Source organism: Sciurus carolinensis, chromosome 9, assembly GCF_902686445.1.
Source record: "Sciurus carolinensis chromosome 9, mSciCar1.2, whole genome shotgun sequence".
Classification (NCBI taxonomy): Eukaryota; Metazoa; Chordata; class Mammalia; order Rodentia; family Sciuridae; genus Sciurus; species Sciurus carolinensis.
In genome coordinates this window covers 24663009-24680177 of record NC_062221.1, presented here as the reverse complement: position 1 = coordinate 24680177, position 17169 = coordinate 24663009, and the positions used below count along the sequence as shown (strand labels likewise).

Sequence of the window (17169 nt, the reverse complement as noted above, 5' to 3'; positions counted from 1 at the left end):
GGAAAATACCTGCATGAAAGGTAATAGGAAAGCATCTAAGAGAGGCTGGGAGACTGTCAGACACTGTCAGCTATGATTAAAGTCTTATTCCAACTAAAGAGAGAAGGCTTGGTGGAAGTGTACTCTCTGCTCTGAGCCAGAGGTCACAAGGCATTACAAAGTCCTCAAGCAAAGACATCCACTGGAGTCTAGCTGTCCTCTTTGGGGAGGAATGGTAGCTTCTGAGAGAATGTGGAGGATTTCAGAGCACAGTAGGAGGTCCTGGGCCAGTTGCACTCCCTGTAGTTGGAGTTCTGCCAAGTGCACCCACATGATTGCATAGTGATACAACAACTCTCTTGGGCAGTAGGTTATTTTCTTCTCAAATTGAGAATAAGGATAGTGAAGCTTGTATTGTTTGGTCATTCCAGCCCAAATTTGCACTTGAGATTCTCCTGATAGAGCTCTTAGAGCTTGTGCTACCTCCTTCAGCTGTGTGGAGACTCGCACCTAAATACAGACTAACAAAGCTTTTAAGGTCAGTTTTTAACAGTGGTGCTGCAGCAGCATTTTGAAACAGATATCATTGACAAATAAATATGTACATGAGGTGGACTTGGGTTAAGCTTTTCTTAGGTATTTCTTTAATATATTGTTTGTTAGTTCCCAAAAGTGAAATTTGGAAGTATAGGAATATTCCATGGACCCTTCTTTCTAATAATAAAGAACTGAGAAAGTTAGGCCATTTTGTTTAGCATCTGATATGGGTGACTTGTGCTGTGCTGTAGGGAAATGCCATTGTCCCAGGACAGTATATCGAATGAGTAGTCTACGATCAAAACTTAGGGCTTATCCTCCTGAATTCAAATAGGAAAAAGTACCTATTAATGCATTTCAGAGATGAGAAGACTAAGACAGTTTTCACAAGGACCATAGAGCTCCTGTTTTTTATTGCATCCGCCCCTTCCATTTTCCTCAAAGTGATGGGTAGGAGCAATAGATTTATGAGAAACAGTCAAGCATGATAAGTGAATTGGACTTTTAAAAGGTAGAAAGTCTTTGTTGTATGGCTCTATGCTAATTTTTGTGAAGTGTAGTGGATAAATTACTCCTAAGCTACCTCTGACCACAGGCTCCGTTGCTACAGGGAGACCTGAACGGATGTCCTCCTTACTTCTCATTTTGTCTTTTATCATCAGGTTTCATTATGGTAGACAACACGTTCATTTACCAGCCAAACTGGAAATGATCACATCTATTTCCTTGGCTACCTTATTTATGCTACAAGGAAACACTACTTAGATCACTGTAATAAGCTGTAAGATAAACAAAATTCCAAACATAAAACAAACAAAAAAGTAGTTGGTCAGATGTCTTGTAAAATACTTTAAGAATTTTCCCTATTTTTTCTTCTCTGTAAACTCACATTTTCTAAATGCATTTTTTTCTTAAACATTAAGTTGGAAGGGAGACTTGGATCTGTGAAAATGCAGCCTTTGGGTTTGATAGTTCATTCGAATGGTGAGCAACTATCAGACAATTGTCAATCACATAGCTGCATCATGAACTTTTGAAACATTAGATTGATTAAGTGGTTAATTATTTTCCCAAATCTCTTTGCTTTTTAGAAGATTTGGCACCAACTTTCAGCACCCAGAGGAAGTTTTGGTTTATTTTTTTAATCTAGCATGTATATACAAAGTAAAATTAAGTAAAATTACCAATTATTTTTTAAAACTCCTTTACCAAATATTTAATCATTTTTCGATGTTGAGCTGGAAATATCCCTTTGGAATGCATGAAGTTAGTTGCAGAAAAAGAAGGCAAGTTCAGCCCACTATTTACATTTGATGTGCATTTAGTTGGCTATAACTGATTTCATCTAGCCAAAGTTATGGTTACCAAAGTTATTATACTCAAATGAATAAGTACATCTAGAGTGTTAAAGAAATTATTTTTGTGTAATTACTTATATTTAATACTGATAATTTCTTGCAAATAAATTTTTTAAAAGTCTTTCCTTGCACTCTGGTCTTATTTTCAGCAGCTCTGACTTGCAAGTGTTTTTTGCAAAGTTGAAATAGCCTGAGATTCATGAGCTTGGACCTGCCCAGGACATAATCCTTTTGCCCAACCTATTCCTTAATCCCTTAACCCACAACTGAAAGGCATAAAGGCTGCAGGGGAGTAGGCCTTACATGCCTACCTACATCCTGACCTGCGACCACCTCTTAATTTCCCTTTCATCTGTTCCTGGAGCAAGTCCTGAGCCTCCCTTTAGTACTTGGAGAAAACTCCGACCTCAGGGGGTTTATACTTTGCTTGTGTGTAGGAAATCCACATGCCCTTTTCTGTTGTGGGTGTAGGGAAGAGAGAAATCCCCTCTTCTGTCCCTTAGTTCTTCTGTGGGATCTTTGACTGAATCAAGGAACCTAATTAATATAAAAACTGATTAATAAGATTAAAGCATAAAGTTTTATTGTTTTTCATGTACACAGAGATCTTCACAAGAGAGCGAAGTCCAAATAAATGACAAGACATGGTGCTTTTATACTTTTGGACAAAAAGCAATAAATTTGTGAAGGAATGACAGGACATGTGGATGTCTGAACTTGAGTAGTAAATTCTAAGGATGTTACTGTGATATATATGGGAGTGATATAAAAGCTAGCGGAAGATAAGGATTACTTCTAACAGTTTATTTCCTTAGGTTTGTTGCAGCCCCAATTATCAGTCTCTAATGATCAAGGCTATTTTCCAACCTTGGCATGTGAAGCATATTGCTCCCAAAAGAATCTTTATGGCTTCCTGCATCTAGGGAAAGACAGCTCAAATGGCCTTTCTTGCAGTTTCAGTTCCTCAAGTGATTTCAGCTTGATGTTACCAATACACCAATCTGGCATTATTTCAAGATGGCATTTCTTTAACTCCTTCATGGACTATCCTGTGACTCACAACATTATTTCTTCCTTTTAAACTTCCAAGTGGAAATAAGGTGATTTGAACTCAAACATGGTATTTTTTTATTGTTTTATTTTTAAAAAAGAAAACCTCTGCTGACTGACTCAAGTAACAACATTTCTCTCACGTAACTACAGGCAATTCCACTTGTAGTTAATTGAAAGAAATGAAAACATGTACAAGAAGATCTGTACACAAATATTCTTAGCTGTCTTATTCGTAAGTATTAAAAATGCAAAACAAGCCCACAAAAGCTAAAGGTCCAATGTTTTCTCTAATATGTGGAAGGTAACCCGCAATAGTGGGGTAGGGGAGAGAGTAGAAGTTTAGTCAATTAGACAATGGAGAATGGAGGGAAGAGACGGGTTGGGAAAAGGAAAGACAGCAGAACAAATCACATAATTTTTCTATGTGTGTGTATTTTATATATATATATATATATATATTTATATATATATATATATATATATATATATATGAAAGCATCACAGTGAATCCCACTATCATGTATATCCACAAGAAAAGCACAAGAAAAGGATCCTTGCCAGGTGCAGTGGCACACACTTGTAATCCCAGCAGCTCAGGAGGCTGTGGCAGGAGAATCACGAGTTTAAAGTCAACAGCAATTTAGCAAGGCCCTAAACAACTCAACAAGACTCTGTCTCTAAATAAAATACACAAAAGGGATGGGGATGTGGCTCAGAGGTTAAGTGTGCCTGGGTTCAATCCCCAATACCAAAACTAAAAGAATGGGGTCCTAACTAGAATAAGATATCTTCCATGCTTGAATAATTATATCAAAATTGATTATACTGTCATGTATATAACTAAAAAGAACTGATCAAAAATAATAATAAAGGACCTAAGCAGCCTGAGCATAACAGAACAAAAAATGCTAGCCCAGGCCCTAAACCTAGCCCCTAACAAGCTGGTGGAACTGCCGGCTTTTTAGCCCTCAGTAAACAGGACCAAATGCCAGGGTCTTCCCATATTCCTAGATATTCCATGGTCTCCAGAGATTTTGATGTCTTCAAGATTGGATTTATAAACACAAATCAATGGTGGTTTTATTTCATATTTGTCACACATTAAGCTGAGTTATATTTGTGTTACGAGATAGTGTTTCTACCTGACTCTGATATTGACACCCAGGAATAAAGGCTGCTGAAGTCTCACAGTGATTTTCTGAGTTCTAGAGGATAATTAAAATAAATCTAATATTGAATTAAGATGTACTGATTCTCTACTCTGAGGCATATTTAATAATTTAGAATGTTCCTTCTGCATGACAGTTGTGTAACTGAAATTTAAAAGATTACATCCAATTTGAAAAATTAAAATGGATGCAGACTAACACCTGCCCAACCAGCCACTTCACAGTGGTCTCCTAAACCACAAAATGGAATAGAAATCATGGGAGAGACAATCCCCAGAATATGAGGTATTCACAGAGAGAATCAGTACCTATGTACCTCTCAAAGTAAATTTCTCACCTGGGAAGGCTGTATGTGATTCTGTGGACCATACACCTTAGCTAAATAAAATTATACTTAGTTGTTAAACTAAGGGCCATACCTATAGGGCAGAGGGTATTCTTATTTATTTATTTTTATGTGGTTCTGAGGATCGAACCCAGTGCCTTACACGTGTTAGGCAAGTGCTCTACTGCTGAGCCACAACCCCAGCCCCTGGAGGGCATTCTTAAGAGGCTTTGCTTGGCCTATGATGGTTCACGTTTGGAATGAATCAAACAAAGACGCATCAATCGTGGCTTTTAGGCGAGATAAAATACATCTATAATAAAGTAAAATTTTGCATAATGTGTGTTTCAGACAGTATTTTGGACATACCATGATATGGGTTTCCTTCAGTTGATTATTTCCCATGTGTGCAAGTTTCACAGTTGTGCTCTGAGTCACACACTTAATACCTGGAGAATGTCATCATGATGCCCGAAGGTAGCTAAGCTGCTACATGACTCAGAGATGAGAATAATTTAGGTCTATATCTTGACTTTCCTATATGCTAGCACTGTGACTTTGAGCAAGACCTTAATTTCTCTGGTTGTAGTTTTAAAACTTATGTATTTTAATCAAGAAAATGGAGTTAGTACTGCCAATCTCAGAATTTTACTGTGAAATTTAAGTGAGGTAACATGTACCAGATGACTGTTACTCTACCTGGCTAATCGATAATAGGATCTATTATTACCAAGCCAGACATACTGCTTATTACCTTTTGTCCACTTGTTGGATCTAGCTCACTTTTTTAATTTTTAATTTTTTTATTTGTTATAATTAATTATACATGACAGTAGAATGCCTTTTAGCACATTATATACAAATGGAGTGTAACTTCTCATTCCTCTGGCTGTACATGGTGCAGAGTCACAGAGGTCATGTAATCATATATGCACATAGGGTAATAATGTTCAATTCATTGTACCATCATTCCTACTTGCATACCCGCTTCCCTCCCTTTACTCCCCTCTGCCTAATCCAAAGAACCTCTATTCTTCCCTAGCCTCAGAGAAAACATTCAGCCTTTGGTTCTTTGGGATCATTTATTTTACTTATAGCGTGATGGTCTCCAGTTCCATCCATTTACCAGCAAATGCCATAATTTCATTCTTCTTTAAGGCTGAGTAATATTCCATTGTCTATATATACTACAATATCTTTATCCATTCATCTGTTGAAGGGCACCTAGGTTGGTTCTATACTTTAGCTGTTGTGAATTGAGCTGCTATAAACACTAATGTGGCTGCATCATTGTAGTATGCTGATTTTAAGTCCTTTGGGTATAGACCAAGGAGTGGGATAGCTGGGTCAAAAGGTGGATCCATTCCAGGTTTTCTGAGAAATCTCCATACTGCTTTCCAGAGTGATTGCACCAATTTGCATTCCCACTAGCAATGTATGAGTGTACCTTTTTCTCCATATTCTCACCAACATTTATTGTTGCTTGTATTCTTGATAATTGTCATTCTGACTGGAGTGAAGAGAGAGCCTACAGAATGAGAGAAAATCTTTACTACATGCACCTCAGATAAAGCATTAATCTCTAGGATATATAAAGAACTCAAAAAACTTAACACCCAAAAAAACCCCAAATAACCCAACCAATAAATGGGCTAAAGAACTGAACAGACACTTCACAGAAGAAGAAATACAGTCAATCAACAAATATATGAAAAAGATGTTCAACATCTTTAGTAATTGAAGAAATGCAAATCAAACTATGTTGAGATTCCATATCACTCTAGCTCATTTTTTAAGACCTGACTCAAAGGCTTCCTTTGAAGTCTTCCTGATGTCTCCCGCTAGAACTCCTTGACTATAGTAATTGTTTTTCTCCTTTCTTATAATCTACCTCATGCTGCCTTAAGAGTACCATGATTGTGCACCTGACTCATGCTCTAACCTGGGTTGTAAAACTGGAATGTCTTTGTTAACAAGCTGTTTGCAAAGTACTTTTAAAACCAAGATAGAAAATGGTTAGTTATAGAGATTATAGAAACAGAATAAACAACAACATTAAAAAAAAAAAAAAAAACCTATCCAAACTTCACTCAAATAGTACCTGTACTTTAAGATTGATATGCTCTGAATGTGTCCCCTCTTAAGATTCAGGTGTTGTCATTGTGACAATATTAAGAGGTAGGACCACTACAGAGTGATTAGAATTATTGGGGCACCTTCCTCATGAATGGGAGTAGGTGTCCTTATAAAAGGCTGGATGGAGGTAGTTTGTCCTTCTGGCTCTTATGCCTTCTGCCATGGGAGGATTGTTCCTCCCCCCACCAGAGGATGCAGCAGGAAGGAGCCATCTTGGAAGCACAGATAAGCCCTTACCAGATAAACAACCCTGCCAAGGCCTTCACACTGGGCTTGCCAGCCTCTGAAACTGTAAGAAACAAAGTTCTGTTCTTTATAAGCTACCTAGTCTGTAGTATCTGGTTATAGTAGCACCAAAGGACTAAGAAACAAAAAATAAAATTTGTAATAACAGTTTTTTACACAGGCTTAAGGACAGCTATATATCCAATGTCTCATCTAGAAGTACTCTGAAAAATTGGATTGCACAACTCGAAGTAGCCAAAAGTGACAAGGACACTTGTGTCTGTAAGTATGTGAGGAGTTTAGACAGTGGTGTCCATGAAATTTCAGAGTGGTAAAAGCAGTATCTCTAAATATATTAGTTTTATATGAGAACATTAATTTATATTTGTTACTAAACAGTAAATATTGCACATTTATAATTTAATTTGTACACCTAATAATTTGGCATTTACATTTGACATTTTTATTAGAAAATGGAGCAAGGTTTTAGATTTTTTTTTTATTATTAGACATGTAGTATATTTCGTCCAGCCTAAATTATACATTTTTATTCACTTGAACATTTGTGACATTGAGATGTTTCTCAAAATAGATGGCATTCCAAATTTTATGGAAAGTGTTTTTCTCAGTGATACATAATGTAATCATGCATCTTAAAAATTGATAGTGTCTTTGATTCAATAAAATACAATATGGTATTCCTCAATTATATTGGTCAGGCCAGGCTAGACTTGCTTTTATGACAAATAAACCTATTGAATTAGATAACAGGATCTGTGTGGGTAAGAAATCTCTCCAGGGCAACTTTTCCCAATGCAGTGATTAAGGATCCAGGTTTCTCCTTTCTTCCACTACCACCACCTCAGGGTGTGGCTTTCAGTGTCCCCACAGCAGCAGAAGGAATAGGCTGGAGGTAGAACACTCACACACAAATTCCTTAGCTTGGAAATCACTTGTTCTCAATTTCATTGCCTAAAACTAGTCATGTTCGGTCACCCAGCAAGGGCGTGGAAAGTACTGTCCTCCCTGTGCCTAAGAAGGATAGAATCAGAAAGAGGTGAGCACGGTGATGGCTAGCACAGCAGGCTGGCTCTCTAGTTACCTGACTCTGAGGTTAGGGTAATTAACAAAGCCCAAAGGTGTACTTGAATGGTCTGTTGGCCTGTGTATCAGTTAGACAGACTAACCCCTGTATTGTTTTTCCACACAATACATTATCTTGAACCAAATAGGAAACTCATTTCTTCGTAAAGATTTCACAAAACTGATTAACAAACAATGTATTTTTCAATCTTTAAATTTTATGATTTAACCTAAAAAGAAAAACTTTCAAGATATGTGAAACATTTGAGTAGGTTCTTAAACGCCTTTTTCAGTCTTGTATATGTAAAATTCTATTTTGGGGTCTTATGAAGCCTTGCCAAGGTTATAACCTTGAGTAGGGTTATATTTGTAAGGGCAATATTTGTAATCTACCTTAACTCCTCATTTCTACCGCTAAAAAGAGCTATGATAGTAGGCATAAGAGTGGTCTCCAAAGATGCCCACATCCTAATCCTTGGAGCCTGTAATTATGTTAGGCTATCTGGCAAAGGGGAATGAACTAAGGTTGCAGATGGAACTAGGGTTTCAAATCAGTTGCCCTTAAGATAGGAAGATTATCCTGATACTTTGAACAGGCTCAGTGTAATCACAGTTGTCCTTAAGAGGGAAGAGGAAGTCAGTAGAGGAAAAATAAAAAATAAAAATAAAAAAGGAGAGAGGTGGCAAGTGAAAGGACTTGGCTGAATATCAGTTACTGACTTCAAAGATGCAGGAAAAGACCATGAACCAGAGAAAGCAGATAGCATCTAGAAGCTGGAAAAGACAAGGAAACGAACTCTCCCTGGAGGTTCCAGAAAGGAAGGTACCCATGAACAATAGGGTCTTAGCTCAGAGATCAGCATCAGACTTCTGATCTACAGAACTATGATAATTTTGAGTTGTTCTAAGTCACTAAATTTGTGACAATTTGTCGCAGTAGCTATAGAAAGCTAATACAGCTATACTGGATTGTATCTGTATAATCTCCCTGTAGATTTGCAGGTTGTTGTTAGGTGAGTGACATTTTTCTTGGTATTTAGGTCAGACTTTAGGTGGTTTTGATGGTCATTTAAATTTTTCTCCTTTAGTCTCTGTAGTGATTTTCTTTGTCTCATTTTGTGACAGTGAGGGCCACATCAGTACTAGACACTAATTGTTGTAGGTGGGAAAGTATCCTAGAATTATTTGTCAAACTCTTATTTTTTGAAGTGAAATAACACAATTCCAGAAAAATGAACCAATGAACAAATTTTCTGGCAAGGAACCATGGCAGCAGTATCTAATGCTTTTTGTCACTCCTGACTAACAGCATTTCCCACTGACTTCTCTTTTTCTCTTGCTTCTAAAATCACCCTCAGAAGAGAAAAATTGGATCCTAGAAAAAGATCCAAAATGATTGTCATGTTTCATTGTAGTGTGTCTATGTATGAATAGTATAATAAATTGGATTTATTATAAAAGCAGTTATTTTCACATCTGACTGCAGGAAAGTATGTTTGTGAAGTGACCAGCATTTACAGCTCACCATGTGGACTTGTCTCTGAGATGGCAGGATGGATTCTTCATAAATCCATCTTATTGTTCTGTGCATTGGTGTCCACATGTGGGAATATATGTGTAGTGTAAATATATAGACCCAGCCTCAGAGCTAGTCTTCATCCCCCTTTTCTGCCACCACATTGACCCATCCAGATTACTTTTCCTGGCCGTGACTCCTTTAAATTATTAATGGAAATTCTTACTATTAAACGTGAGCTGGCAAAGCAAATATTTGTAGATGAGTTTTGGATTCTTGTAATCTTTCATTGCATTTTGCACCAGGGCATTTTGGGTTGTAGGGATCAAAGAGACTTACTCTCTTTGTATCTCAAGGAGACTTCTCCTTTGAGTCTAGGAAAAATGAACCCTCAGCCTCCTCCCAGTTTATTTCCATATGACCTGTTTTCCTGGCTTCCAATAGCATAGAATTAAATTAACCCAGTGCTTCTCTCCACCTCCCCACAACTCCATTTTCAGATATAATAATTTGGCAGTTGGCATAAGCAGTTGCTTATGAACATATGGTCTCTAGCCATATATTTAGCCTCCTTTTATTTGTGAGATGGCACATTCGAAATAAGACCAAGTTTTCATAACACCTTGAATGAGAAATTTTAGTAGTAGACTTGAGAGGGCTGAAAGGTGATTACTGATTAAGGCAGATCTTAGAACATTTCTAAAAAATATTTCCTGTTGCTGTTAGTTCTGTGTCATTGGTGAGGAGACTGTGCGAGTGCCTGCCTGTGTTCCCAAGTTCCCAGGCCACATTCTTACCTGTCCCTGGGAACTCCATCATCCTTTGAGCCATCTTGATATCATCCCTTGCCTTGCTTCTTACTTTGTGCTCTCAGTAGATCATACTCTACAATCATTGCTCTCTCAGTGCAAAACTCCATCAAGGAGGCCTCCTAGGAAACATATGTATTTCCCATTGTTTTGGCAATATTCACTCACTCAAATTCTTAGGGGTGGTATTTCTGAGGAGTGCTTACCATATGGAAGTATGTTAGAGCGCAGCATCGGAGAGCAGTCTCTGTTACTCAAAGCATGGGATGTGGATCCACATCACTAACATTCTGAGGACTTATTAGAAATGCAGAATCTTGGCACCTATGCTAGACTTATAGGATCAGGAGATGTCTTTTTAACAAAATTCCAGTGGTTTTATATAAATTGAGGTTTGAAAAGCAAATCTAGATTCTAAGTCCAAAGACCATGTATGTCTTGTTCATCATTTTATCTCTACCTATTTACAGTGACAAACTTGGAGTTCATGCTTGGTAAATGTTGTATCAAAGACCAAATCTAGGAGGGAAGTGCTATGAAGAACACTAATAAATAGCATATATGTCTTGCAGAGATTAATTCAGTTGGGTAAAAGTAAAATAACAAGTTTCCAGGAAAGGCTAATTTGTGTGCATCAGTGTTCCCCTAAAATATTTCTCTTTCTTGTTAAGGGAGATTGTAATTTTATTTCACCAGATGGATAACAGAAAGATGAAAAGTAAATAAGTTTCTGAGACATGGAAATATAATCATCCAATCATCCACACATATTTTTTGAGTCCCCTAGCTATTCTTTCTTTTTTTATAGATACCCCACACTTAATCTTTTATGTAAACCTCCAATGGTGCAAAAATGTAATTTTATTTTTTATAACAAGCATAAAATAGTATATAATAGAAGAGGCGACACCACCACAAAATAATCTTTCAAGACTTCTAAATGTATTTGTTGCCCATGAATTCATATGAATAAAATGATTGTATGAAGTACGGTTTGTATTACAGGTGAACATTTGTCTTGATTTCCCTGAGGAGTTCATGATAGCACACATCATTTGACAGAGCATGAGCAAACATTGATTGGTGCATCACTGTTTTTAACTAGCAGACCCAACAGGCCTATTTCACTATGTGAAAATACCCTTTAGTGGTTGTGTCAACATTCACCAAGACAGAAGTACAATAGATGTATTGAGAGTAATGTCACTTGAGAGAAAAATAGCAGCAGGATTGGGATCAGGCAGAGAGCCTTCAGGCTGTGAAGCAAGTCTGACACCTGTGAAAGGTGAGCAGAAAGGAAGGAGAACTGGGTAGGAGGAGTTTCAGGCTGCATTGGAGCTCTGGGTCAGCCTCTGTGGGCGCATAGAGCAGGTCTGGTTCAAAGATTTCCCATCAAGGAGTGTCACATTGGGCAGAAATGCTGTGACATGCTCTTTATTTCAAATGCTCGAGGATCCCCAGTATGCTGCTTATGGAGGCTGTTGGATCACTGCAGCTAATCAGCAAATTCTTGAAAGGAAATCCGAGAGGCACCACCACAGATGCTAGAGTGGTCCTTTTGAATCATTCCATATGCTTGAGATGAGTATTTGGATAAATAGTATATTTCTCTAAATTGAGATAAACTTACCTCTGATACTTTCAAAATGAGAATGACGGAAATAGCCGGAATATCTGTAGGCAGTTCACAAAAATCCACTAATACCCTGATTTGGAGCCAGGTTATGTCGTTTTCTCATTTTTGCTATTTACTGGTTGTGTGGATTGGTGCAAAAAAGTAATATTTTCAAGCCTAAATTTCTCATCTGTATAATGGGAACAATAATGTCCAATTAGTAGGGATTTAGAGACAATAAATTAAATGGTACACAGAAACTAACATAGTACATGAGACATAGAAAATGCACAATAATCTTTTACCAAAAAAGTGAAATTAGTATCAAAGCAAGTTGTAATAGTTTCTTCAGTTCCACATAAAACCTTTGAAGTGGTGATGAATAATATTTCAGTTTTTCACCACTCAGTAAAACTCCTGATTTTAGCTCATCAGCATCTTCACTACATGAATTAGATTGTAATTTGGAATACCTGGGAACAAAGTTCTTTCTTTAAAAGATGCTACTTTGCCAGCCATCAGAGTCCGTACACTGGCAGCTGAGATTTCCAGCTATTTTCTCTAAATACATTATAAATGTAAATATATGTTGTGCTAAGGAGCATAATAAGGATGAGAATATAAATTAGTTTTTCCACAGCAGTCTCATTTGGAATCTAGGCCAAACTCAATAGATTAAAATACAGAATTTAGTAGGCATGACTAGGACTTTTGCAATGGAAATATTCAGATAATGCATATAGTTATTTTAATTTTACTCTCTACTCTGGGTTTATAATGAAATCAGGTGATTTGCCTGTTACATCAGGATTTGTTCTCCCCTCTACCTCAGAGACTCATGTGTAAGTGACCTCCTGGCTTTAGACAAGTTGCTCTGAATTGCTTTTATTATTTTCTCCTTTTGTTAGGATATAAAGAAATTGAAGCAGACTGCTTTCCCACAGCATGAATTTCTAAGATAGGGGAAACTCTGTGCTCAATTCAAATGAGCCTATGATTTTGCCTCCCTTAGGGCTGTACCTGGCATTGGAATATTTCAGATATGATTTAGTGTGCATAGTTTTATCATTTCAGTCTTCATCACAAGTCTTTTGAGATAGGGAAGGTCAAATTTATATTAAAGAAGGACATGCCCTAGAAGTGATACATAGGGGCATTTTTAAGATAATATTTTTAAAAAAACTTTTGTAAACAGTTATAAAGTATCTTCAGAAATTGTCCAGTTTGCAAGACATTTTCTTAGAGCAAAAATTAATTGCTGCAGACCCTAAATTATCCTAATTATAATCCTCACTGCTTTTCTTAAATGGGTAGAGGAAAAAGTAGAGTTGTAACTAGAAAACTGATATTGCCTATATCTTGACTGTGCCCCTTGAGTGGGTTATGTCTATGATGTCATTCACCTTATCAAGATGGTAGATAGTGGAAATGGCTACTCTAAGGGAATAAAGGCTAGATGTGGCCCTCCACTTTGAGAAGAGAGGCTAAGTCTTGTCCATGCTCAGGACTGAGACTAACAGTCTTGAGTCTGGCTCCCCAAGGTGACTTGGCTTGTGTGTGTTGAGTTCAGGATTTCTAATGGGGCTGCTTATCAAAATCCCTTGTGGAGATTTTAAAAATGCAAACAGAATGACCTCTGTTGTCTTTGATTTGGAAGATGTGGAATAATTGTTCTAAAACTATATTGTGCATAAGAGTCACCTGAAAGGCTTGCTGAAACTCAGACTGATAGGCTCAGTGGCAAGTGGAAGCTGGCTCCCACTGCCTCTCAGTGTCCTTTATGTACATCTCTTTCCAGTCTCATGCTCAGTGCAATCACATAAGTAGCTTGAAATCAGGCTGTAGTGAAAGTATTTACACCAGGGGCATTGGTAAATGTTATTAATCAGAGGTTTCCTCTCCCCAAGTACGAGATTTTGTCTGCCAGCACACTGCTAGCAGAGCCCAACCTAGAGCCACTGATTCTGTAACTCTGGTGTAGAACCCAAGAATTGCCTTTCTAACGAGTTCCCAGGTGATGCTGATGCTGTTGATTTGAGGAGCACACGTTGAAAGCAATTTGTCTAGAACTGTGCTGAGTCAATAGTCACTAACCACATGTGGTTTTAAATTTTAATTAACATCAAATAAAATCTTAAAATCCATTCCCCAATCATATTAGCCACATTTCAAGTGCTTATTAGTCACATGTGGTTAGTGGCTACTATTTTAGATAACACACTTTTAGAACATTTCATCATTGAAGAAAGTCCTATCAACCTATATTTTTTTAAAGTTCTATTGGAGATTCTGGTGGGAATTATGTTTCACTAATCACCACAATTATTAAATTTTGATCTTATATTTCAATTTAAAATCAAACCCACAAAAAATTCTACTTCTCTCATTTTCTAGTTTTTAGTTGGGAATTTTGCCTTAGTCGATTCAGTCTCCTGTAGTAGTTTGCTGAAATTCTCAAACACTGATGAATGTTTTTAATAACTCTTTTCCCATTTTCTCAATGAGGACAGTGAGATGCTGAGAGATAAAAGACAAAATGTATCCATGAACCAAAAACCAGCACCAGATTTATAACTTCTTCAGTCTAGAGATCTCTCCTCTATGCTATGATAGCTTTCCACCAAACTGAAGAAATGAGGACCAGTGCTTGGTCAAAGTTCCACCCCTGGCTCATTATGAGGGCCCAATACTGTAATGCCATTACAGTACCTCACACTAAACATGTGGAATGTAAAAACCCTAAAGGTCACATGGATTGAAAATGAAGCCTTTCATATTTTATCTAGTGACAGTCCCCTTCTAATCAGTGAAGGACAAGGCTTATATTTATTGAAAACCAGTCAATCATGTTGATGAATCAGAAGTTTTCAAACCAGAAAAATTTTGAAAGACTAAAGAAGGAATGCAGTATTTTTTATAGATAAAGGGTGAGGTGAAGTAGCTAACACTCATCAGAGACATTTGTGAACAAGTGACTGACAGCTGAGTTAATGAGAGGTCACAGGCCAGGAGAGCTTGATAGGTAGAACAGGACCAGAGCCAGCCTGGAGTGCCAGGTTGCCTGGTTGTGTCTCATGTGTACTTGGGTGATGGAGGGTCTGTTTATTATACCACCTAAATTATAGCAGTGGTGCTCTCTGAACTCCCATCTCCAGGATGCTCATATGGCCTAAAATGTCCACTTTTGGGGGATCCTGCATGGCTAAAATTTTATGTTCTTCACAGTGATCAGAAATTAGCCAGTGGTGTTTCTCTTTCCTCTGATAACTTACTATAATCGACTTTTATTCTCCCCCTCAAGTGGCAGTTTTCCTCTTTGACTTTCAAAAACTGTTGCCTTGTATGTTTCTATAGAAATCTCAAAACTACTTTCTTTTTACATCTTCATGCGCTTCCTTTAAGGATTTCTAGAATTCCTTCTTTTAGGAATTTCACATTGCCACTGTCCTTGTACTTTTGTATTCCATTTGATCTTCCTGGCCCTGCAATTGCCTTACATATCCTTTGGCAAAGCATTTTCCTGAGCATCATTTTCAACATTCCTCCTTCAACCGAAGGGAATACAGTAGTGAACAAGACAAACTTTTTTCTACCTTTGTGGTGCCTATAGGGAAGTGTTCCCTCTATTCACAAGCTTTTTGTTCCCGTATCAGGTTGAAGTGAGAGCCCAGAAGATAGGTTCATCTGGAATCTCAGAATGTGATGTGTTATTTGGATTAAAGATATTTGCAGATATAATTAAAGTAAGAATTTTCAGGTGAGATCACCCTGGATTACAGTGGGTCCTGAATCCTATGACCAGACCTTATAAGAGAAAACAAACACAGAGAAGATGATGTGAAGAGATCATCTACTACCAAGGAACATGATGGACTGTTGATGACCACCCCAGAAACTAGGGAGGCATGGAAGAGATTCTCTTCAGAGCCTCCAGAAGGAATCCACCCAGCTGATGCCTTGATTTTCACTTCTGACCTCCAGAACTATAAGAGAATAAAATTCTGTTGTTTTAAGCCACCAAATTTGTGGTGCTTTCTTACAGCAGACATGGGAACTTAATATAAATACTGTCTTAGTTCATTCAGGCTGCTGTAACAAACTACTATAGGCTGAGAGGCTTATAAACAATAGAGGTTTACTTATTACAGTTCTGCAGTCTGGGAAGCTCAAGATAAGGTATTGGCAGATTAGGTGTCCGGTGACAGCCAGTTTCCTGGTTCACAGGTGATACCTTCTTGCTGTGTCCTCATATAGTGGCATCTTTCTGGACTCTTTTTTAAGGATCCTAATCCCATTCATGAGAGCTCTGCCCTCATGCTCTTCTCTGCTTTATGATTTTAGATATATACTGTATCAGACAGTAAACCCAGGAATTTTTAAAGCAGTCATCTAAAAGTAACAGTAAGAAACCTATCACATGTTAACAGAAATGGCATACTTATTATAAAAATTACATTTTCCAAAATTAGAAAATGTATTGAGTAGAGTGGCATTATTTTACATTTTTATGATGTTCGTACTGACAAGCCTAGTAGAATACTCTTGTGATACTGTATGCCATATTATTTCTGGAAGGTTCTACTGTGTACCAGTGAGAGGATAAAGGAAAAAGGGCAAATAACCTCTTAATGATGTTATGAAATAGTGACTTTGGACCATGAAAGCACCTCAGTGACCTGCAGGGGTCTCCAGACCACTCTTTGAGGGCTACTGTTGTCGGCATGAAGTGAGAAACTGAAAGAGTAAACACCAACTGTCCTAGGATGTCATGAATAATTTCTCCATTTGTACTGCCCTGATAAAAATTTCGTAATACACTGGAAAAGGGATAATGATATGGTAGGAGTCCATTTCACAAATAGGGTGCTGTAAGGTAAAGCCCTGTTCTCAAATTTCATGAGAGGGAAATCATTAATAAACAGAATTAATGTTGCCAGTGTTATTATAATGGGCATAAAAACCTGCAGACTTACTGAGATGGAGTACTTTTATGCTTTAACCACATCATTTTGTGTGCTAAGTAGATAGTTGCAATTGTTTGAGGGGGCCTCCTATGGGGATAATCATGTGGTAAAATATATCCACTTACTTATATATTTCTCCCAGAGTTTAAGAGTTTCTAAATCAATCACCCAAATACCTGGCTCTAGCATTTGCTGTGTACAGCAGTTTATTCATCATCAAGGAATCCCAAATAAGATGCAAATTATCTGATAAATTATTTTGTGCTCTCTTTAAATGCTCAGAAAAATAGTCCCTGGAGAGCTGTAACATCAGCAAATGCAATCAACACATTATAGCAGGTTTATTTTCAGCTTTTATCATCATGGAAATTAAGCCCTCATACACTGAAAGGTATGGTGA

The 17169-nt window shown here is 37.4% G+C and overlaps 1 protein-coding gene across 6 annotated transcripts in view; it reads left to right on the top strand.

The window, feature by feature from the left end:
- The window catches only part of Nek11 (NIMA related kinase 11), a 330359-nt gene that overhangs the window by 166755 nt on the left and 146435 nt on the right, over window positions 1-17169 (top strand). The window lies entirely within an intron of this gene.